The sequence below is a fragment of the Bos javanicus genome, unplaced genomic scaffold, assembly GCF_032452875.1.
Source record: "Bos javanicus breed banteng unplaced genomic scaffold, ARS-OSU_banteng_1.0 tig00002723_1, whole genome shotgun sequence".
Taxonomy (NCBI): domain Eukaryota; kingdom Metazoa; phylum Chordata; class Mammalia; order Artiodactyla; family Bovidae; genus Bos; species Bos javanicus.
In genome coordinates, this window is record NW_026893594.1 from 2,494,426 (window position 1) to 2,520,531 (window position 26,106).

The window sequence follows — 26,106 nt, forward strand, 5'->3', positions numbered from 1 at the left end:
TTTCACAAGTAACTTCTTTCCTACTAACTTTAAAAATAAATATAACATTTGACTGTTTAGTTCTTTTCACTCTGTCATATTAACATGTCCAGACTAGTTGACTGAGATTTTGAAAGACATCCCATGACTCTTTTTAACTCATGCTATATGTCTAAGAAAGGACCTCCTGAAGTTTGCATGCCAGTTACTAAGCGAACAGTATCTTCTTCCTATTAGAGGGTGAAGATCACGGGATATTTCATCCCTTCCAGCTACAATTATCACTAAGTCTTGGACTATATCCAAGGCTGATTCTTGTTTAATTAATTTATTGGGATTTTACACAAAGGTTTTAAAGAACATCTATAGGGGCTTTCCTGGTGGCTCAGCAATGAAGAATTCACTTCCCAATGCATAAGATTCAGATTTGTCCCTTGGGTTGGGAAGATCCCCTGGAGAAGAAAATAGCAACCCATTCCAGTATCCTTGCCTGGGAAATCTCATGGACAGAGGAGCCTGGCAGGCTACAACTTGTAGGGTAGCAAAAGAATCAGACATAACCTAGGTAGTAAACAACAATAAATATGTGAAGATATCAGTAGAGCAAATCATATAATTAATATCAGAAAGGTACAATATGCAAAAAAAAGTAGCTTTATAATTTTTATGAGGCTGCTGCCAATAAGGATAAAATATAGAGTCACTCATTTTGATCTAGTGGACTTATTAATATATTCTCCCCTGCCATGGAAAGAATATCTTTCCTTTTATTTAATACTAGATTTAATCACCTTAAAATTTGGTTAAATAAATAAAAATTATAGTAAAATAAAATTAAACTTTTTAAAGTTTTAGATGTAACAACTAATAATTTATCCAATTATTAATTGTTTTTAAAGGTTAGGGCACATCTCTTATGCCAGCAACTGTGCTATGAGTTGAGACACAGCACTTAATAAAACCAGAGGGAAAATTATGTAGAAAACTTTTTCCTGCATGGATATTATAAGTCAGACAATAAAGAAGATGTTTAATAAAGTAGTTATAGTCTTATTCAGGGCTTATAATGTAAGAAATAGAATAATGTGACAGAAAAGAAGAGGGAGAAGTCTACTGTGGATAATGTAATCAGAGAAGACCCTTCTTAAAAGGTTATATTTAAGTTGTGATTGAAAGGTAGGAAGTTGCTGTCTATAGAAGCACTGTTACAAAATAAGTAATACTAAATTAAAATTAATAAAATTATCTCCTGTCATCAGAGATGACAGGACCTATATTTAGAAAAATATAAACTTTTCACAGGAATTTTTATGGCAGTGCTATGTTATAGAAGGACTTGTGAGAGTGTGCCCTCTTGTCTTATTTGAAATTTTAATGAGGAAGATTTCAACCTTTCTATGTTGAGGATGATGCTAGCTATAGATCTATTATATATGGACTTTCTTATGTCAAGGTACATTCCCTCTATTTCCAATTTGTTGAGAGATTTTTTACAAAATGATGCTGAATTTCTATGTTTTAATTAACAACTCAAGAAAAATTAAGAATATAATTCCACATAAAAAGCATCAAAAAGTAAACTATTGAAGTAAACTTAACCAAAGAGACAAGTCTTGTAAACTGAAAACTACAAAAGGTTACTGAGAAATATTATGGAACACACACAAATATGAAAAGACATTTATGATCTCAGATGTTTAAAAGTATTAAGCTGTTAATATTATCTGAAGTGATCTACAGATCAAAATAGCAAAATTGAGTTTGCAGAAACAGAAAAACCCATGCTAAAATTCATATGAAATCTCAAGGATTTGAAATTGCCAAAACAATCTTGAAAACAAGAAAGCTGGGGGTCTCATACTTCCTGACTCTAAAACATACTATACAAAGCAATGGTAATCATGGCACCAGTATTCTAATAAAGATGGACAGTGGACTAATGGAATAATATGGAAAGTCTAGAAATAAACCTTTGTATATGTCTTTAGATAATTTTCAACAAGGGTTCCAAGAGTATTTAGTGGGGAAAAGATATTATAACAAGTTATAAAAAGGCAATCACAAAAAAGTAATTATCGTATGATTTCACTTACATGAAGCACTTAAAGCAGTCAGATTCATAATGGGACTCCATGAGCTTAAATGGAGAATTTTGTTTAATGACAAATTTCAGTTTGGGAAGTTTGAAAAGTTTAGGAGATGGATAGTGGTAATGTTTGCATAACAAGTATGTGTCACTTTAAAATGATTAAAATTGTAAATTTTGTTATGTATGTTTTACAAAGTCATGTCCAACTCTGCTGATCCCATGGGCTGCAGAAGACCAGTCTTGCCTGTCCTTTTTTGATCTCCTGGAGTCTGCTCAAAGTCATGCTCATTGAGTTTGTGATCCTATCTAACTGTCTCATCCTCTGTCATCCCCTTCTCCTCCTGCCTTCAATCTTTCCCAGAATCAGGGTCTTTTCCAATGAGTTGGCTCTTTGTATCAGGTAGCCAAAATACTGGAGCTTCAGCTTCAGCATCAGTCCTTCCAAGAATAGTCAGGGTTGATTTCCTTTAGGGTCAGCTGGTTTGATCTGTTTACTACACAAGGGACTCCCAAGAGTCTTCTCCAGCACCACATTTCATAAGCATCAATTCCTTGACACTCAACCTTCTTTATGTATATATGACCACAATTTTCAAAATAAATGTAAGAACTAAGGGATTTCCCTGGTGGTGCAGTGGATGGGAATCCATCTGCCAGTGCAGGGGACATAGGTTCAATCCCTGGTCTAGGAAAATTCCACATGCTTCAGAGCAATTAAGTCCATGCTCCACAACCACTGAGCACATGCTCTAGAGCCTGAAAGGCACGACTTGAGAACTGCACACCACAACTACCAAAGTCTGCATACTCCAGGATCCTCTAGCCACAACTAATGAGCCCCGGTGCCACAATTACTGAAGCCCAGGCACCCTAGAGAGAGCAAGTCACAATTACAGAGCCCTCAGGCTGCAGCTATTGAAGCCATGCACCTAGAGCCTATGCTCCTCAACAAGAGAAGCCACTGAAATAAGAAGCCCACACACCACAACTAGAGAGCAGCCCCCACTCTCTGCAACTATAGAAATCCCGCGTGCAGCAACAAAGACCCAGTGCAACCAATAAATAAATAAAACAGTGTATGTGTTAGTTGCTCAGTCATGCCCGCCAGGCTCCTCTGTCCATGGGATTCCCCAGGCAAGAATACTGGAATGGGTTGCATTCCATGTCAAAAAAAAAAAAAAAAAAAAATGAAGTCAGTTTCTTAAAAGGAAAAAAAAAGAAAATACCTAAGATGACTTCATTAATTGGTTTATGATGGGAACATAAACTATAGCTAGATAGCCCAAAGCATATGCAAATATCATTGACTTCAGATAAAGTTGGGTAACTTAAGAGGCAAATATGTTAATCCAATGGCAAAACCACTAAGTTAAATTTTATATTTTTTATTTTTATTTTATATTGGTGTACAGCTGATCAACAATGTGTTAGTGTCAGATGTAAGGCAAAGGGACTGAGTTATACATATATATGTATCTATTGTATCAAATTCTTTTTCCATTTAGGTTATTACAAAATATTTAGTATAGTTCCCTGTTTTATAGAGTAGGCCCTTGTTGATTATCTATTTTAAATAGACTAGTGTGTATTGTCAATATCCAAGTATTATGTAATCAACTTGAGCAGCCTGCCAGGCTCCTTTGTCCATGGAATTTTTCAGGCAAGAATACTAGAGTTGCCACTGTCTGCTCCAGGGAATCTTCCCAATCCAGGGAGCAAACCCAAGTCTCTTGCATTGGCAGGTGGATTCCTTACTTCTAGTGGCACCTGGGGTTGTAATAAGTCATAATAAAATAAACATGTTCTCATTTCAGGGGAAAAAAATCTCTAAAACTGTATCCTAACACATTTTTAAGGTTTCTTTCTTTCTTTCTTTCTTTCTTTCTTTTGGGAGGGAGCTATATTCTTCCTGGCAAAGCCCATGGACAGAGAATCCTGGCAGGTCATGGTCCATACAGTTGCAAAGAGTCAGACAGGACTGAAGTGACTTAGCACAGCACATGGCAAGAAGATCTCAGCAGCACAAGATGCTCAGCAGTGATTTAAGTCCTGAACTTCCTTGAAAGAGATGATTTCTTCCCTAAAGCAAGTGTCAGGTAGCATTTTAAGTGTCATAGCTAAAGAACAGCAGCTATCTACAAGGGATAAGAAACATGGGCAGGAGCTGCAAGTTCAACCCAATGTTACAGTAGGTGACTTGTTAACTGAAAACACCAATTCTTATCTGGATAACAGTTTTTTTAATACTCTAAAGGTATAAACTCTTTGTAAATTAACCTTCTTAATGGGACTATTAATGAAAATAATAATTTTGAACGTATTTTACATTTATTTTAACAATTTCAAGCTAATTTTCATTTAAATATTTTTGTCTTATTTATACTTAATTTATTATTTATTTTTTACTAATTTTGATATAGAAATATACAGGTTTAGGCAAAATTCTGAGAAAGAATACTAATAAGGGACTTCTAGAGTCTTCACATGTCAAAATATCTTAGCTATGATAGTAATTATGTGTCAAGGTACACATGAATAAAGAGATCAGTGAAAAGATTATTTTGAATTGGACCCAAATACAGTGGGAGTTTTAAATAAAATAGTCAGAATTTCAAATCAATGGCAAAAAGATAAATAGGTGAATATTTTTAAAAATTCTAAAATTTACAGAATACAATCAACCCCTATTTAAACTCCTAAATAAATTCAAGATGAATCAAATGTTATAAGATGTAAGATTTGAAAAATGCTTGAAAAATTAAATGCAAAAGAAAAAATAATTGAAGAACTTTTGGCTCAAGTGAAATGAGAAAATTCTTCCTAAGCAAGATACAATTTTTTAAATTTAATATAAACTACAAAAAGTTTTACATGCAAAAATAATTCTACATAGGATAAAAAGTTAAAAACATATAGCCAGAAAACATTAACTATATATACAATGTAAAAGTGATCATTTCTTTTGCTTGAAATTCTCTCATAAAAATAAAAAATAGAATGAATCAGATTAAATACATATATATATAAAATCCACAAACAAATACAAATCAAATTAAACATGTGGGAAGATACTCAAACTCAATTATATCAAAAGGTTTGCACTTAAAGTAAAAAATAACTTTAATCAAATGTGATACATATATTTATCAGGTACTGTTTGTTGAGAATGTTGTCAAACAAATTCACATGGACTATGGACAGGACAATAGCTGTTAGTGGCTCTTCTTCAATGGCTCAGTGAGTAAAATAGACACAGGAGACATGGGTTCGGTTCCTAAGTCAGGAAGATCCCCTGGAGGAGAAAATGGCAACCCATTCCAGTATTCTTGCCTGAAAAATCCCAAGAACAGAGAAGCCTGGCAGGCTACACTCCATGGAGTTGCAAAGAGTAGGACACAGCTGAGCAGCTAAGCACAGACACAGTAGCTGTTAGTACAACCTCAAGAGAAGTAGTTTGGAGTGAAGTAAGTCAAAAAGAGAAAAACAAATATAGTATATTAATGTATCTGTATGGAATCTAGAAAAATGGTGTTGATGAATCTATTTTTGGGGAAAAAATGGAGATGCAGAGATAGAGATGGGACTCATGGATGCAGTAGGGGAAGGAAAGAGTGAGATAAACAGACAAAGCAGCATCAGCATATATACACTACCTTGTGTAAAATAGATAACTGTGGGAAGTTGCTATATAACACAGGGAGCCCAGCTTGGCACTCTGTGGTGACCTACATGGGTGGAGTTGGGGAAGGAGAGGGAGGCTCAAGATGGAGGTGGTGCTGGTTCAGTCACTAAGTTGTGTCTGACTCTTGCAACCCCTGGACTGTAGCCTCTGTCGATGGGACTCTCCAGGCAAGAATCCTGGAGTGGGTTGCCATTTCCTTCTCCAAGAGATCTTCCCGACACAGGAATCAAACCCAAATCTCCTGCATTGCAGGTAGATTCTTTACTGACTGAGCTAGGAGGCAAGGTGACATGTGCATGACTATGACTGATTTGGGCTGTTGTATGGCAGAAACCAACACAACATTGTAAAGCAATTTTCCTCCAGTTAAAATTAATTTTTAAAAAAGAGAATGATATTTTGGCAATACACATCAGTATCATCATTTTAAATGCATATACTACCTGACCATTGAATTGAATGTAATATCAACAATTCTACACCTAGGATCTTATATTTGCACATATTCAAAAACACATTTATTGGAAATACAACTGTCATAAAGTTTGGGAATCTCATGAAAAGAATGGACATTGATTTTGATATAAACTTATAAAGAGTGTTTTGAAAAATGAGAAAATCTAAGAAATACCTATGGACTGGTATGGAAATATCTTTAAGATATTGCATATTAAAGCAAGTGATGCATATATAGAAAGAAACAAATATACATATAGAGAATACACTTGCATCTGCAAAGATTATTACTAGATGATAATTAAGAAACAAATTTAGGGTCAGCCTCTGAGAATGAGGACTGGAAGAAGCTGAGAGAAAAATAGAAAATTCATTTTACATTTCACCTCATATTGTTTGAATCTCCTTGTGGCTCAGACAGTGAACGACAACCCTGTATGCAAGACAGCAAAAGAGACACAGATGTATAGAATAGTCTTTTGGACTCTGTGGGAGAGGGAGGGGGGATGATTTGGGAGAATGGCATTAAAACATGTATAATATCATATAAGAAATGAATCGCCAGTCCAGGTTCTGTGCAGGATACAGGAAGCCTGGGGCTGGTGCACTGGGATGACCCAGAGGGATGGTATGGGGAGGGAGGTGGGAGGGGGGTTCAAGATGGGGAACACGTGTACACCCATGGCGGATCCATGTTGAGGTATGGCAAAACCAATACAATATTGTAAAGTAAAAAAAAAATTAGAATGTTAAGGAAAAAAAAAAAAGAAAGAAATTGCCTGCAATGCAGAAGACCCAGGTTCCATCCCTGGGTTGGGAAGATCCCCTGGAAAAGGGAATGGCAATCCATTCCAGTATTCTTGCCTGTAGAATTCCATGGACAGAGGAGCTTGGTGGACTACAGTCCATGGGGTGGCAAAGAGTCGGATTATACTGAGTGACTACACTTTTGTAGCATTTAGTTTTCACTTATGCTATTTATTATCTATTTTACTTCAGTTTCATTGTAAACAGTAGAAGTATAAAAGTAAAAATGTTGTGTATAATGCAAATGAAAAACGGTATAGGCAAGCCATACACAATTATGCATTTTAAACTGTACAAGCAAAAATGCTAACTTAAATGACAAGGTGTTGAATAAAAATTACACTGTCCTTGAAAAAGAATAAAAATATAAATGCATAAGTTGATGAAAAATCAGTATAACTATATAAAAATTTACTCTCAATTCATTACATATCAATTACTTGCTATATAGGCATCACACCATTCTAGATACACTGATGGGCAAGTAATTATAGTCTTTATATTCTAGTAAGTATGAAAACTGCTCTTATACCATGGTTGTATAATTGTAATCTTTAATTACTATTATCATAAACTCTTTGAAGAAAGAAAAATCAGAACAAATTTTATAATGACTTTTGTGTTCTAAGAAAAGGAACTTTGATGTCAAATGACTCCCTTCATGATGGATGATGCATTTATTTAATATGAGATATGATGTTTCTTTTCCAGAGCTTCTTCATAGCATAAGTTAACTCAGAATTTCTTAGACTGTAGATTAGTGGGTTCAGCATGGGGGTTATAACTGTATAGAATACGGTCAATGACTTATCAATGTAGAAGGTCTTAGCAGGTCTTACATATATGAAAATACAGGGAACAAAGAAGCAAACAACCACAATGATATGGGAACCACAGGTCTGGAGGGCTTTCCGCCTCCTTTCCTGACTCAGATTCTTCAGACAGTGCAGGATGACTCCATAGGAGACGAGTAAGAGCAGAAACACAATTGACCAAATCAGAACAAAGTAGGTTACATTGTTTTTTGACTCCATCTAATCTGTATAGATTATAAGGACTTCCCTGGCTCAGACGGTAAAAGCATCTGCCTACAATGTGGGAGACCCAGGTTCGATCCCTGGGTCAGGAAGATCCCCTGGAGAAGGAAATGGCAACCCACTCCAGTACTCTTGTCTGGAAAATCCCATGGACGGAGAAGCCTGGTAGGCTAAAGTCCGTGGGGTCACAAAGAGTCGGACACAACTGAGTGACTTCACTTTCACTTTCAATGTGTACAGGAGGTGACTTCATATAGTAGAAGCAACTTACCTACAAAACAAGGAGGGAAAGTTAAAGGGGGAAAGTGCTCAAATGTAAGATTTTTTTTTCCATTCGTTGTAAGAATGAGTATAGAACAACTATTTATGTCCAATGTGTCATGGACATTTTTATTATCAAGTTCAAGACAGAGTTTCTGTCCCTCAATGTTATGACACACAACAAGAAATCAGGCAATTTCAGACTCAGGTTATTAGTGCCATTAAGTGAATATTCAAATAGTGCTAAGAGTCATAGTACAAGAGTATATCAAATAGGTATGACAGAAGACTTTCCAGAGGAAGCAAAGCTTCAGCTTTGCTGAAGTGCAAAAAAGAATTGAATTAATTAAAAAAATAAGTTAGAGAAGTCCAAAAAGTGCAGCATTTATAGTCACAAAAGTCTAATACTTGAGGCCCACTTGAGGTAATTTACATAATCAATGTGGGTAGATCAAACTGTGAATGGAAGTTCCCTGTCCTGAATTGTCTCAGACCTCACTGACACTTCTTAGGCTTTTAGGTGGATATTTCCCTTTTTCTGACAATTAAATGCTACAGCAGCGGTTTTGTGTCCCTAGCCCCTAACCGCTCTTCTTACTTTGCAAACTTGGATATGCAACATCTCTAATTTTGACATCCAAGTGAATGGCAATTTAGTATTTAAAAACTTTTTAAATGTGCATAATAAACATAAGCATTTTCTATACAAAATTTAAAGAAATATTCCCTATTTATCTCATTAAATGCTTTTTCCATGTTATTGTTCAGACAAAAAATTGCTGTACTCTTCACTCATTTGTTACTCTCATAAGCCTTTAATAAATCCTATTCACTCTACTATGAAAATATATCACAAATTTGATCATTCCCTACTTCTCAATTTATTCCTGGTCCACTGCAATAGGCCCCTACCAAGTCTCTCCATGTTTATTCTAGCCTTCAACAATCGGTTCTCCTGAAGCAGCCCAAATGACATCACTCTACTGCTCAAAAATCCTAGAGTATATTCTAATCATACAGTCATGGTCTACTGTTTACAATATTGACAGTAACAAGAACTGTAATCCTCATTTTATAATTAAAGAAACTAATGCTAGAAGATCTCATTCATTTTCCCAAAATCATACATTTCTAAAGGACATACCTAGAATTGAATCTAAGTTTGACTGATTTCAAAGTAATTAAATTTCTTACATAATAAAGACAGTCCCACAATTACGAGCCTGGTTCCCACTACTTACTGCTAATCTTACCTTGTGGAGGTTTGTTCAGAATCTAAGAGTGACTTTAAGTTACATGTAAAGGTTTGAAATTATTTTTCATCCAGTTTGACAACAGAGGACAAAAGGTCACCTTATTACTTGAGGATGCATTTTATTTCATTTGACTATCTGCCCATTTTCTCCATGGAGTCTTCAGATTATTAAGAGGCACATTTTTATGCATTGTGTTGATTATTTGAAAGGAATTCCATGGTGTACACCCAGAAAAACAAAAGTTTACCATTTTAGGAAATTTATCAAAATGAGTAGCAAATCTTACATATACATAGAAGAAATGAACTAGTTATTTGGCAGGGAAGCTTTTCAGAAATAACGTCTTTCCTACTAACTTCAAAAAGAAAAATAACATCTGACTGTTTAGCCCTTTTCATTCTGTCATATTAACATGACCAGACTCATTGACTGAGATTTTGAAAAACATTCAAAACTAATACAATTATGTAAAGTTTAAAAATAAAATAAAATTAAAAAAATTAAAAAAAAAAGAAAAACATTCTCATAAAATTTTTTGTCATGCTTTAAGTCTATAAAAGGACCTGCTGAAAAATTGATCCCAGTTACTAAGTGGATAACATCTTCTCCCTGTTAGGGGGGTAGATCATGGGATGTTTCATCCCTTTCAGCCTCAATTATCATTGAGTCTTACAATTGGAATGTGTCCAAGACTGATTCTTGTTTAATTAATTCACTGGGATTTTCCCCAGAGTTTTTTATTTTTTTAAGCATCTATATGTAAAGATATTAATAGGCAAAGTCACATAAATAATATCAGAAGAATCTTTATGAGACTAAAGTCAATCAAAAATAACCAAAAATTTTGTCACAGTTAACTATTTGTTATTTCTTTCCCCCCTGCCATAGCAAGATTTTCTTTCCTTTTGTTTAGTACTCAATTTAATCACCTTAATTTGGTTCAATATATGAAAATTACATCAAAAAACAATTAAATATATTAAAATTTTAGATATAATAGCTAATTTTGTATCCAATCATTATCATTTTTTAAGTCAAGGCACCTCTGTCATGTCAGCAACTGTCTTGTGAGTGAGGACACAGAGACTAGTGAAACCTGGGGAAACATGTGAGAGGCTTTTCTTGCAGGGATCTTCATTCTTAGAGTCAGACAATAAAGAATGAGACAACCTAACAAAGCAGCTTCAGTCTTATTCACTGCTTATAAGAAACAGAATACTGTGACAAAAGATAAGAGAGAGTTCTACTATGGATAAAGTAGAGATGATCTTTCTTCAAAGGTGATGCTTAAGCTGAGATTGAAAGGATAGCAAGTGGCTACCATCAGAAACACTGTTACAGAAACTAAAACTAAATAAAATTAATGAATAAAACTATCTAACTTCAGAGAAAACAGGAGCTATACTTAGAAAACTAAAATTTTCACAGGAATTTTTATGGCAGTACTATTTTGAAAAGGACCAGAGAGAATATGCCCTCTTGTCTTATTACAGATGTTAATGGAAAAGCTTTCAACCTTTCATGTTGAGGAAATTATTAGCTGTAGATCTGTCATATATGGATCCTTGTCAAGGCATATTCTATTACCAACTTGTTGAGAGATTTCTATGAAATTATTTCTATGAAATCTCATTTCTATTAAATGATAACTGAATTTCTATCTGATTATGGACAACCCAAGGAGAATTTAAGAAAATAACTCCACTTACAAAAGCATCAAAAAAGAATAAAATAAAATTTTATACTCTGAAAACTACAAAATGTTGCTGAGAGAAATATAAAATACACACACACATACAAGAAGACATTTATGAGCTGGGATATTCAACAGTATTAAGATATTAATAATGCCTCAAGTGATTCAGTGCAATCCCTATCATAATCAGAAAATCGCTTTTTGCAGAAACAGACAAATCCATGCTAAAGTTCATATGGAATCTCAAGGACTCCAAATTGTCAAAACAATCTATAAAAAGAAGATCAGGAGTCTCATACCTCGTGATCATAAAATATTTTATACAAAGCTATGGTAATCACAGCCCCAGTGTTGAAATAAAGATGGACAGTGGACTAATGGAGTAAAATAGATAGTGTAGAAATAAATCTTCCTATATGTGTTTAGATAATTTTCAACAAGGGTTTCAAGCATTTAGTGGGGTAAAGAAAAAAAAAAGAAATTATAATAAGTGATAAAAAAGCAATCACCAAAAAACAAAAATGATATGATTCCCCTTACATGAGGCACTTAAAGTAGTCAAATTCATAGGCAGGAAATAGAATGGTAGTTGCTCTGCCTAGGGCTCAGTGAGTGAAAGTGGAGAATTTTGTCTAATGGCTGTGGAATTTCAGTTTGGAAAGCTGGAAAAATTTGGAGATGGATGGTGGTAATATTTGTATAACAATGTGAATTAACTTAGTGCCACTTTAAAATGGTCAAATTGCAAATTTTGCTATGTATATTTCACCACAATTTTAAAAATAAATTTAAGAACTAAGTTGACCTCCTTAATTGGCTTATGATGTGAACATAAACTATAGCACAGTAGCCTAAAGTATATGCAAAGATCATGGGCTTCAGGCAAAACAAGGTAATCTTTCTAAGAGGTTAAACATGTCAATAAATAACAAAACTACGAAATTAAAATCTCTATTTGTAATATTTATTTTGTATTGGAATATAGTTGGTTAACAATATGTTAGTTCAGGTGTCCAGCAAGGTGATTCAGGTATACATATCCATACATCTATCCTTTTTCAAATTATTTTCCCATTTAGGCTACTACAGGATGTTGAGCAGAGTTACCTGTGCTATACAGTAGGTCTTTGCTGGATAGCAATTTTAAATATAATAGTCTGTGTATGTTAATTCCAAAACTTTATTTAATCAATTCAACAAATATTGAGTACCTCCTGTGGGCCAGGCATTGTTTAAGTACTCAGGATGAATCAATGAAGAAGGTAGATGTTAAAAAAGAAAAAAAGAAGAAGAAGAAAGAAGGAGAAAGAAGGAACAAAAACCCAAACTCTATTTTGGAGTTTCAAACTCAGATTTTAGAAGCAAGTTATCAAACACTTTTGAAGGATTTTGTGCTCGTCTGGACTACTTTAGATTGTCTGGTTTTGCAAAGGAAAGATGGGATTTTACAGTATGAAACTTCCTTGCCTATAAAGCAATGAGAATTTGCACTACAGATTGAAGTTAAACTCCACCTTGCAAACAGAGGTACCAAAGTTACTGATGAAATACTGAGTGGGATGGGTTTACCCTCAAACTGACAGGGAATAATTTATGCTACATGGGACAGTGATGTCTTAAATAGAAATTGCAATGAGTCATAATAAAACAGATTGGTGCAAACGTGACTGCGGTTTCAGACTGTGACTATTAAATTAACATATTAATAAGTAGGCTTAAATATCCTTATTAATCAAAATAGGAATCATTGCAATCAACACATTTTTGCCAATGAGAAATATGTTTGTTTATTGTTGTATGTAAAAATCCAGGCTTGGGGGGGTCCATAAACTCTTGGAAAGCATTTTCTGCCTCCTGCTGGTTGTGGAAGTGTTTTCCCTGAAAAAGTTGTAGATATGCTTGTAGTAGTGGTAGTTAATTGGCGAAAGGTCAGGTTGAACATGGCAGATGATGCAAAACTTAGTAGACCCATTTGTTCAACTTTTGAAGAACTGTATGTGTGAGGTGCAGTTGATCATTATCCTGAAGAAGAATTAGGCCCCTTCTGTTGACTGATACTGGCTGCAGGCATTGCAGTTTTGGAGGCATCACATTGATTTGCTGGGACTTCCCTGGTGGCTCAGACAGTAAAGAATCTGCCTGCAATGCAGAAGACCCAGGTTCAATCCCTGGATTGGGAAGATCCCCTGGAGAAGGGAATGGCAACCCACTCCAGTATTCTTGCCTGGATAATCCCATGGACAGAGGAGCCTAGCAGGCTACAGTCCATGGGATTGCAAAGAGTCTGACATGACAGAGCAACTTTCATTTAATTTCATTTCACTTTACTTCATTGATTTGCTGAGCATACTTAGATGTAATGATTTCACTGGGATTCAGAAAGCTGTAGTGGATCAGACCAGCAGCAGACCACCAAACAGTGACCATGACCTTTTTTTTGGTACAAGTTTGGCTTTGGGAAGTGCTTTGGAACTTCTTTTTAGTCCAATTTCACCTTTCCAATTTGCTTTAAACACTGAATGACCATTCAGTGTTTGACTTTGAGTTCTTCAGCAAATTATCATGTTATTATAAGAGGATCAGCTTCGATGATTGCTTTCAATTGGTCTTTGTCAACTTCCAATGGTCAGCCACTAACCTTCTCATCTTCAAGACTCTCATCTCCTTTGCAAAACCTCTTGAACCACCACTGCACTCCACTGCACTGGAACTGTTTGTTAGCAGTTCCTGGGCCAGATGCATTGTTAAGTTGTGAATGGTCCCTGCTGCTTTAACACCCATTTTGAACTCGAATAAGAAAATTGCTTGAATTTGCTTTTTGTCTAAGTCATTTCCCTAGTCTAAAATGTAAAATACAGAGCAAGTAATAGGTCATTAGCAAAAAACATAAAGTGAAAAATGTGCATTAAAATGATGCATATAATTTAACCACATTTAAGAATGTACTCCAATATCAAATGGCAAATGTTAACAATGCAGATACCACAATTACTTTTGAATTAACCTAATAAATATGTTTGTATTTCCACCCCCTCCCCCAAATCTCTAGAACTGCATCTAACAAGGTTTTTGAGTTTTGTTAATAAGTCTGTTTTTTGTATGCTTTTAGTTTGGTGGGGGGAGGGTTTGCTCTGTCTGTGGCTTGCAGAATCCTAATTCACTGAAAAGAGACAGAGCCCAGGCCCTCAATAATATTTGCACAAATCAAAAACATATTTGTTTGAAAAGTATTTACCATAAAAAAAGTTTATGAACCACATGAAGAGGAAACAACATACTAATTTTATATTTATAAGGAGTATTGTGCAGGATGAGAAAAATTAAAAGATATATATGGATTGATATGGAGATATTTTTAAGATGTTGCATACTAAAAGTGCTATGTACATAAAAAAGAACAAACATACATATGGCATATACATTTGCATTTACATAGATTATTCTCAGATGAAAATGAAGAAACAAATTTGGGCCAGTCTCTGAGTATGAGGCCTAGAAAATGTTGAAGAAAAATAGGAAATTTATTCAACACTGCATCCCATATAGTTTGGATTTCATTTATGCTCTTATTATTATCTATTTTACTATATTTTCTTATAAATAGTAAAAATATTAAAGTAAAAATGTTTATTTTGTATAATACAACTGAAATATAGTAAAGAAGGAAACCTATATAGAATTAAATATTTTAAATAACATAAATAAAAAAGTTCACTTAAATGACAATAATCTAAATGAAAGATTATTAATTTAGAAATTTAAATTCCAGTCCATTCTAAAGGAGATCAGCCCTGGGTGTTCTTTGAAAGGAATGATGCTAAAGCTGAAACTCCAGTACTTTGGCCACCTCATGCGAAGAGTTGACTCATTGGAAAAGATTCTGATGCTGGGAGGGATTGGGGGCAGGAGGAAAAGGGGACGACAGAGGATGAGATGGCTGGATGACATCACCGACTCAATGGATGTGAGTTTGAGTGAACTTCCGGAGTTGGTGATGGACAGGGAGGCCTGGCATGCTATGATTCACGTGGTCGCAAAGAGTCAGACACGACCAAGTGACTGAACTGAACTGAAATAAAAATTGCACTGTCTTAAAAAGTATAAAAGATATAGATACATGAACTGATTAAAAATCAGTATAAATATATAGCATTTTTCTCATAAATCATTTATTTCATATTAATGCCTTGCTGTATAAGCATTACAATTTTCTAGGTATATTGACAAGCAAGAATTATGGAACTTACATTGTAGCATGGAACAAATTGTTATGAATAGCACAGCTGTATGATTATATTATTTAATGATAGTTATCATAATTTTCTAGAAGAAAGAGAAATCAGAGTCAAATTTAAAATAGTTTCTGCATTCAAAGGAAATGGAACCTGATGTCAAATAACTCTCTTCATGATGGATAATGCATTAATGATGCATTAATTCATATGAGATACAATGTTTCTTCTCCAGAACATCTTCATAGCATAAGTCAACTCAGAATTTCTTAGACTGTAAATTAATGGGTTCAGCATGGGCATTATGATTGTATAAAATACACCAATAGTTTATCAGTGGGGAATGTTTTAGCAGGTCTTGATGCTGCTGCTGCTGCTAAGTCACTTCGGTCGTGTCTGACTCTGTGCAACCCCAGAGACGGCAGCCCATCAGGCTCCCCTGTCCCTGGGATTCTCCAGGCAAGAACACTGGAGTGGGTTGCCATTTCCTTCTCCAATGCATGAAAGTGAAAAGTGAAAGTGAAGTGACTTAGTCATGTCCAACTCTTAACGACCCCATGGACTGTAGCCCACCACGCTCCTCCATCCATGGGATTTTCCAGGCAAGAGTACTGGAATGGGGTGCCATTGCCTAGCAGGTCTTACATACATGAAAATACAGGAAACAAAGAAGCAGACAACCACAGTGATGTGGGAACCACATGTCTGGAGGGATTTCTGCCTCCCTTTCTGACTCAGGTTCTTAAGATAGAGCAGGATGACTCCATAGGAGAGGAGTAAGAGCAAAAACCCAAGAGTGCAGATCAGTCCTCCATTGAATGCAACTAAAAGGTCACTGACATAGGTGTCAGTGCAGACGAGTTTCAATAATGGGTACATGTAACGCATATAGTGATCAATGATATTGGGACCACAGAATGGGAGCCCATAAACAGTACAAAGTTGAATTACTGACTGTAGACAACCTCCAACCCAGGACACCACCAGCAGCACAACACATAGCCTTTGCCTCATGATCACCAAATAATGCAAAGGCTTGCAGATGGCCACATAGCAGTCATAGGCCATCACCAGTAGAAGGAAGACCCCTGATCCAGCAAAAATGTGCTCTGCAAACAGCTGAGTCATGCAAGATTTAAGAGATATGTTCCCCCCACTCCCACAAAGAACAAGTCTGAAATCAATCTGGGGGTAGTAGAAGAAGAATAAGTGACATCCATAAACGCTAAGCTAGCAAGAAAAAAGTACATTGGTGAGTTCAGAGTCTTACTGACAGTTACAGTAATGATAATGAGAAAGTTGCCCAGTACAGTCAAAATGTAAAAGACCAGGAACATGACAAAAAGTACTTTTTGCTCCTTTGGATTCTTTTTGAGGCCTGAGAGGACAAAGTAAGATAAATTGTTCCTTGGTTCCATCTAGTTCTTACAAGAGCTGAATTCACATATAATAAGCAGTTTACCTACAAAACAAGCGAGTAAAGAGTTAAATGTTTAAATTTTTATTTATCCATTCATTAGAAGAATGTGAATGGAGTATGTTTTGGGTCCAATGTGCCATGGATATTTTAATTACCAGCTTGAATAAGCCATAGAACACTACCCTCAATGCTATGACACATAATGAGGAATCAGGCAATTCCAGCCATTAACTGAATATTCACAAAGTGCTAACAGTCACATCACAGGTGTATATCAAACTAGAATCAGAGAAGACTTCCCAAAGGAAGCAATGCTTCAGCTGTTGTTGCTGTTGTTTTTAATGAGAGAATAAAAAAATAAAAAGAAAAGGGAAGAGAATTCCATGAAAAGAAGCACCATTTATAAAGTCACAAATGTGTAATACCTGTGACTCTCTTAAGGTAATTTACATAATCAGTGTGAGTAGACTAAACTATGAGTAGAAGATCGCTGTCTTGAATTGTCTCAGACCTCACTGATACATCTTAGGTCTTTAGGTGGATATTTACCTTTTCCTGACCAATAAATGCTGCAGCAGTCTAATTTTGTGTCTCCAGCCCCTCTCTCTCCCTTAATTTTCAAATTTATGTATGCAACATCTCTAGTTTTTGACATCCAGTTGATTGACAATTTAGTATTTATAAAATTAGCTTTTAACTTTTCCATAAAAACAGAAGCAGTTCCTATACAAAATTTAAAGAAGCATTCTTTATTTATCTCATTAAATAATATCATTTTCTATGCTATTGTCCTGACAAAAAAATTGCAGTCCTCTGCACTTGATACTCTCATAAAACTTTGTTAAATCCTGTTGACTCTACTTTCAAAATATATCACTAATTTTTCATTCCCTTCTTAATTTCTTCCTGTTCTACTGCAGTACCCTCCTACCAAGTTTTTTTTGTGTGTGTTTATTCTCTAAAAATTGGTTCTCCTAAATCAGCTCAAATTTGTCTTTTCAGTTTTATTCTGATGACATCACTCTATTGCTCAAAACTGCTACAGTAGATTCCAATCATGCACTCCACTCATAGTCTAATGTATCATATTTAATATTTACCATAACAAGAAATGCGATTGCCATTTTATAATTGAGGAATTTAACACTCAGAACATATCATTCATTTTACCAAAATCACAGATTTCTGAGTGATATATCTAGAACTGAATTTAAGTTTGTTTGACTTCAAGGTAATTTAATTTCTTACATAAAGAAAGTCATACAACTGTGAGGCTGGTTCTCATTATTTTCTTTTAGTCTTACCTTGTGGAGGTTTGTTCAGAATCTAAGGATGATTTGAAGTTACTCATAAACACTTCAAATTATTTTTCATCCAGTTTGATGACAGAGGCCAAATGCTGCCTTATTGCTTCAGTTTATTTCATCTGTCAGCCTGTCCTTTTTCTCCACTGAGTCTTCTGATTATTCAGAGGTTCATTTTTATATAAAATATAGATTATTTGAAAGGAGTTCCATGGCACACAGGGAAAAAAATAGTTTATCATATCAGGAAATGTATCAAAATGACCAGCAAATCCACCATATTCATAGAAACATAGATAGATATCAACTAGCCATTTCCTAGGGAAGTTTTTCACAACTTATTCCCTACTAACATCAAAATGAAAAATAGAATTTGAATGTTTAGCTCTTCTCACACTCACATTAACATGGACAGACTAATTGATTTCAGATTTTGACAGATTTTGCTGTAATTTTTTTGTCATGCTTTAAACGTAAGAAATGACCTCCTGAAAAATGTATTACAATCACTGAGTGGATAGCATCTTCTCCCTGTTAAGGGTGAGATTATGGGACATTTCATCCCTTCCAGTTGAATTTATCATGGAGTCTTCAAATTGGAATGCATCTAAGACTAATTCTTGCTTTAATTAATACACTGGAATTTTCCACAAAGTTTTAAAAGAATATCTACAGGTAAAGATATTATTAGACCAAATTTCATTTTAAATATCATAATGATGCAACATAATGATGGAAAAATAACTTTAGAATCTTTATGGTACTACAGCCAATCAAGAATAAAGTCAACCCAATGTTTTTGTCCCAGTGAACTTATTTGTTATATATTTCCCACACCTGGTGTAAGAAGATTTTCCATTCTTTTAATTACTACTCAATATTCTCAGCTTGGCAATAAGTAGTTCATGATCTGAGTAACAGTCAGCTTCCAGTCTTGATTTTGTTGACTGTATAAAGCCAAAAAAAAAAAAATCTTAAATTTTAAATTTAAATTAAATTTTAATTTTAATTAAAAAAATTCTTAAATAGAAGAAAGTATACCTGTGGCAGATTCATGTTCATATATGGCAAAACCAATACAATATTGTAAAGTTAAAAAATTAAAAAATTAAATTAAATTAAAAAAAAAAAAGAAAGTAGAGAAAACCACAGGATCATTCAGGTATGATCTAAATCAAATCCCTTATGATTGTATAGTGAAAGTGACAAATAGATTCAAAGGATTAGATCTGATAGACAGAATGCCTGAAGAATTATGGACAGAGGTTCATGACATTGTACAGGAGGCAGTGACCAAGATCATCCCCCCCAAAAAAAATGCAAAAAAAGGAAAAATGGTTACCTAAGGAGACCTTACAAATAACTGAGAAAATAAAAGAAGGTAAAGGCAAAGGAGAAAAGGAAAGATATACCTATTTGAATGCGGAGTTCCAAAGGATAGCAAGGAGAGATAACAAAGCCTTCCTCAGTAATGAATGCAAAGAAATAGAGGAAAATAATAGAATGGGAAAGACTAGAGATATCTTCAAGAAAATTAGAGATACCAAGGGAATATTTCATGCAAAGATGGTAACAATAAAGGACAGAAATATTATAGACCTAGTAGAGTCAAAAGATATTAAGAAGAGGTGGCAAGAATACACTGAAGAACTATACACAAACGATCTTCATGACCCAGATAATCATGATGGTGTGGTCACTCACCTAGAGCCAGACATCCTAGAATACGAAGTCAAGCAGCACTATGGACAAAGCTAGTGAGGTGATGGAATTCCAGTTGAGCTATTTCAAATTCAAAAAGATGACTCTGTTAAAGTGCTGCACCCATATGCCAGCGATTTGGACAACTCAGCAATTGCCACAGGACTAGAAAATGTCCATTTTCATTCCAACCCCAAATAAAGGCAATGCCAAAAAATATTCAAACTACCGTTCAATCACATTCATCTCACAACCTAGCAAAGCCATGCTCAAAATTCTCCAGGCCAGCCTTCCACAGTATGTGAACTGAAAACTTTCAGATGTTCAAACTGGATTTAGGAAAGACAGAGGAACAAGAGGTCAAATTGCCAACATGTGTTGAATCCTCGAAAAAGCAAGAGAGTTCCAGAAAAAAACAAACAAACAAACAAACAAAAAAAACACCTACTTCTGCTTTATTGACTATGCCAAAGCCTTTGACTGCATGGATCACAAACAAACTGTGGAAAATTCTTAACAGATGGAAATACCAGACCATCATATGGGTCTCCTGAGAAATATGTATGCACGTCAAGAAGCAACAGTTGGAATCGGACATGGAACAATGGACTGGGTTAAGTTGCAAAAGGAGTTAGTCAACGCTATATATTTTCACCATTTATTTAACTTAAATGCAGAGTACAACATGAGAAATGCTGGGCTGGATGAAGCACAGGTTGGAATTAAGATTGCTGGGAGAAATATCAATAACCTCAGATATGCAGATGACACCAACCTTATGGCAGAAAGCAAAGAACGAAAGAGCTTCTTGATGATATTGAGAGAGAAAAGGGAAAATCTGGCTATAGCTCAACATTCAAAATACAAAGGTCGTGGCATTTGGTCCCATCACTTCATGGCAAATATGTTGGGAAAGAATGGAAACAGTGACAGACCTTATTTTCTTGGGCTCCAAAATCATTGCAAATGGTGGCAGCAGCCATGAAATCAAAAGACACTTGCTCCTTGGGAGAAAAACTATGACAAACCGAGATAGCATATTAAAAAGGAAAGACATTACTTTGCCAACAATGGTCCATCTAGTCAAAGCTATGGTTTTTCAAATAGTTAAGTATGGATGTGAGAATTGGACTATAAAGAAAGCTGAGTGCAAAAGAATTGATGCTTTTGAACTGTGTGTTTGGAGAAGACTCTTGAGGTTCAGTTCAGTTCAGTCGCTCAGTTGTGTCCAAATCTTTGTGACCCCATGAATGGCAGCACGCCAGGCCTCCCTGTCCATCAACAACTCCGAGAGTTCACTCAGACTCACGTCCATCGAGTAAGTGATGCCATCCAGCCATCTCATCCTCTGTTGTCCCATTCTCCTCCTGCCCCCAATCCCTCCCAGCATCAGAGTCTTTTCCAATGAGTCAACTCTTCCCATGAGGTGGCCAAAGTACTGGAGATTCAGCTTTAGCATCATTCCTTCCAAAGAAATCCCAGAGCTAATCTCCTTCAGAATGGACTGGTTAGATGTCCTTGCAGTCCAAGGGACTCTCAAGAGTCTTCTCCAACACCACAGTTCAAAAGCATCAATTCTTTGGGACTCAGCTTTCTTCACAGTCCAACTCTCACATCCATACATGACCACATGAAAAACCATAGCCTTGACTAGACAGAACTTTGTTGGCAAAGTAATGTCTCTGCTTTTGAATATGCTATCTAGGTTGGCCATAACTTTCCTTTCAAGAAGTAAGCGTCTTTTAATGTCATGGCTGCAGTCACCATCTGCAATTATTTTGGAGCCCCCCCCCCTCAAAAAAAAAAAAAAAAAGTCTAATACTGATTCCACTGTTTCCCCATCTATTTCCCATGAAGTGATGGGACCAGATGCCATGATCTTCATTATCTGAATGTTGAGCTTTAAGCCAACTTTTTCACTCTCCACTTTCACTTTCATCAAGAGGCTTTTGAGTTCCTCTTCACTTTCTGCCATAAGGGTGGTGTCATCTGCATATCTGAGGTTACTGATATTTCTCCCAGCAATCTTGATTCCAGCTTGTGCTTCTTCCAGTCCAGCGTTTCTCATGGTGTACTCTGCATATAAGTTAAATAATCAGGGTGACAATATACAGCCTTGACATACTCCTTTTACTATTGGTAAACATTCTGTTGTTCCATGTCCAGTTCTAACTGTTGCTTCCTGACCTGCATACAGATTTCTCAAGAGGCAGGTCAGGTGGTCTGGTATTCCCATCTCTTTCAGAATTTTCCACAGTTTATTGTGATCCACACAGTCAAAGACTTTGGCATAGTCGCTAAAGCAGAAATAGAGGTTTTTCTGGAACTCCCTTGCTTTCTCCATGGTCCAGGGGATATTGGCAAATTGACCTCTAGTTCCTCTGCCTTTTCTAAAACCAGCTTGAACATCAGGAAGTTCATGGTTCACGTATTGCTGAAGCCTGGCTTAGAGAATTTTGAGCATTATTTTACTAGCATGTGAGATGAATGCAATTGTGCCATAGTTTGAGCATTCTTTAGCATTGCCTTTCTTTGGGATTGGAATGAAAACTGACCTCTTCCAGTCCTCTGGCCACTGCTGAGTTTTCCAAATTTGCTGGCATATTGAGTGCAGCACTTTCACAGCATCATCTTTCAGGATTTGAAAGAGCTCAACTGGAATTCCATCACCTCCACTAGCTTTGTTTGTAGTGATGCTTTCTAAGGCCCACTTGACTTCACATTCCAGTATGTCTGGCTCTAGGTCAGTGATCACACCATCGTGATTATCTGGGTCGTGAAGATCTTTTTTGTACATTTCTTCTGTGTATTCTTGCCACCTCTTCTTAATATCTTCTGCTTCTGTTAGGTCCATACCATTTCTATCCTTTATCGAGCCCATCTTTGCATGAAATGTCCCCTTGGTATCTCTAATTTTATTGAAGAGATCTCTAGGCTTTCCCATTCTGTTTTCCTCTATTTCTTTGCATTGATCACTGAGAAAGGCTTTCTTATCTCTTCTTGCTATTCTTTGGAACTCTGCATTCAGATCTTTCCTTTTCTCCTTTGCTTTTTGCTTGTCTTCTTTTCACAGCTATTTGTAAGGCCTCCCCAGACAGCCATTTCACTTTTTTGCATTTCTTTTCCACAAGGATGGTCTTGATCCTGTCTCCTGTACAATGTCATGAACCTCATTCCATAGATCATCAGGCACTCTGTCTATCAGATCTAGGCCCTTAAATCTATTTCTCACTTCCACTGTATAATCATAAGGGATTTGATTTAAGTCATACCTGAATGGTCTAGTGGTTTTCCCTACTTTCTTCAATTTAAGTCTGAATTTGAGATTAAGGAATTCATGATCTGAGCCACAGTCAGCTCCTGGTCTTGTTTTTGTTGACTGTATAGAGCTTCTCCATTTTTTGGCTGCAAAGAATATAATCAATCTGATTTCAGTGTTGACCATCTGATGATATCCATGTGTAGAATCTTCTCTTGTGTTGTTGGAAGAGGGTGTTTGCTATGACCAGTGCATTTTCTTGGCAAAACTCTATTAGTCTTTGCCCTGCTTCATTCTGTATTCCAAGGCCAAATTTGCCTGTTACTCCAGGTGTTTCTTGACTTCCTACTTTTACATTCCTGTCCCCAGATCCAACCAGTCCATCCTAAAGGATATAAGTCCTGAATATTCATTGGAAGGACTGATGCTGAAGCTTCAATACTTTGGCCACCTCATATGAAGAACTGACTCATTTGAAATGACCCTGATGCTGGGAAATATTGGAGGCAGGAGAAGAAGGGGACGACAGAGGATGAGATGGTTGAATTGCATCACTGGCTTGATGGATATGAATTTGAGTGAGCTTCGGGATATGGTGATGGGCAAGGAAGACTGGATTGCCACAGTCCATGGGGTGGCAATGAGTTGGACATGACTGAATGACTGAACTGAGCTGAACTTATTCTCAGCTTAAAATTTTATTAGACATATAAAATTATATCAGAAAACACAACTAAATGTGTTAGCATTTTAGAGATAACAGCTAATTATTTATCCAATTATTAATTTTTAAAAGGTTAGGACATCTGTGTTATGCCAGAAATTGTACGTTAAATGAGGGATCAGCAATTTCTAAAATTGGATGGAAAATCATGCAAATTTTTTTCTCCTGCATGGATGTTGTTTATTTATGATTCAGACAATAAAGAAAGAGACAGTTTAATAAATTAATTCTATTCTTTTCACTTCTTATAAGTTAAGAAATAAGATTCATTTTGATATTTGGCAAAACTAATACAATTATGTAAAGTTTAAAAATTAAAAAAAAAAAGAAATACACGCTGGGAAAAAAAAAAAGAAATAAGGTAATGTGATAGAAAATAAGAGGGAAAATTCTACTATAGATAATGTAACCAGGGATGATTTTTCCTAAAAGGAAATGTTTAAGATGAGATTGAAAGAATAGAAAACGAATACCCTTGGAAGCACTGTTACAGAAATGATACCAATGAACAAAGCACAACAAATTCAGAGACTCAGAGAACAAACTTATGGTTGTCAGCAGAGAACAATGTGGGAGAGATAGTTAGGAAGACTGAGATCTATGTGTTTAAACCACTTCATTTAAAGTGGATAACCAACAAGGTCCCACTCTACAGCACGGGAAGCTCTGTTCAGTGTTATCTGGCAGGCTGAATGGGAAGAGAGTTTGGGGAGAATGGATACATGTATCCATGACTGGGTCCCTTTGCTGCCCACCTGAAACTATCACAACATTGTTAATGACTGTGCCTTCATTTTCAGTCACTTTAGTCACATCTAGTTCTTTGAGAACCATGGACTATTGCCGGGAGCTGGCATATTGCATATTGAGTGCATATTACATATTGCATATTGAATGCAGCACTTTCCACAGCATCATCTTTCAGGATCTGGAATAGCTCAACTGGAATTCTATCACTGCCGGGAGCCAGCGTGAGGAGCTCCACCCATGACAAAGGTTATGAGGAAGGAGGCTCGGCATACGCAAAGGAGGGATCGAGCCTCAGGAGTCCCCCTGGAAATTCTCGAGCATTTACACCCAAAACCAGAGTCTGCCTACTTTCTGCTTTGTGCTTTCACCTACACCTCTGACTTTATGGGGGGCTATCCCCCACTACCTCTCTGAAAAAGAGTTAGCTTACAGCTCTAGTTAATAATTCCTGGGTGTGACAGTGTTTCAACCTACAAACTCCTTTGGAAATCCTCTAGCCTGCCTGAATAGGTTTTCCCAGACACATGTGATTGTTCAGAGCCTCCCAACTGTGAGAGGCAGGAGATGTTTTAAACTGTCTAAACACAGATTCTTTTGAGTAGTTAAAAGATTGATTAGAAATTGTATTGGTGAAGGGATTTTCACTTGTTGGGCCAATGTTTTCTGCTAAGTTTCCATATCCCTTACCTGCTGTGTCCCTGGCAGTGTATTGATTAATATAATTGGTGTAAGTAGTAGCTTTAATGTTTGTAACCTGGGACCCTTGAGTTAATTCTTTTTCTTGTTATAGCCCACCACACCTTTGCTCTGTAGGAATGCAACTTTATCTAATGCTTTTGGAGGGTGGCTCCTGACCAGTCACCTTTAGAGAAAAATAAGTTTTCTAAAGAAAGGGTCTTAAAATGTTAACAGGCCTCCGGGCCAGAAGATGATGCAAATCACCTAAGCTTTTGCATATGATAAGTTTGCAGGAAGAAAGCCTGGCTTGCTGCATGACTCTACCCCTTCCTCCATTATCCTCTATGCATAACTTAAGGTATAAAAACTACTTTGGAAAATAAAGTGCGGGCCTTGTTCACCGAAACTTGGTCTCACCATGTTGTTCTTTCTCTTACCTTCTGGCTGAATTATTCAGCCTCTTTTTTCTACACTGAATTTCCTCACTGAGCTATCCTTATTTCAGCCTCTTTTCTCCACTGAATCTCCTCACTGAGCTATCCTTATTCTATTACTCTTTATATCCTTAATTAACATTTAATTAAGCAGTTGTTTCCTGATCCTCGCCGACACTGTCCCCGCTTCGAATTCCCTGGATCCACTGGGGCTGGACCCCAGCAGACTATAGCCCACCAGGCTCCTCTGTCCACTGCATTATCCACGCAAGAATACTAGAGTGGGTTGCCATGTCCTCAGGGAATCTTCCCAACCCAGGAATTGAACCCTTTTCTCCTGA

The 26,106-nt window shown here is 36.1% G+C and overlaps 1 pseudogene; it reads right to left on the reverse strand.

Moving 5' to 3' along the window:
• Positions 1–7,690: 7,690 nt before the first annotated feature.
• On the reverse strand, positions 7,691–16,913 carry LOC133243921 (olfactory receptor 4A47-like; annotated as a pseudogene).
• Positions 16,914–26,106: the final 9,193 nt, after the last annotated feature.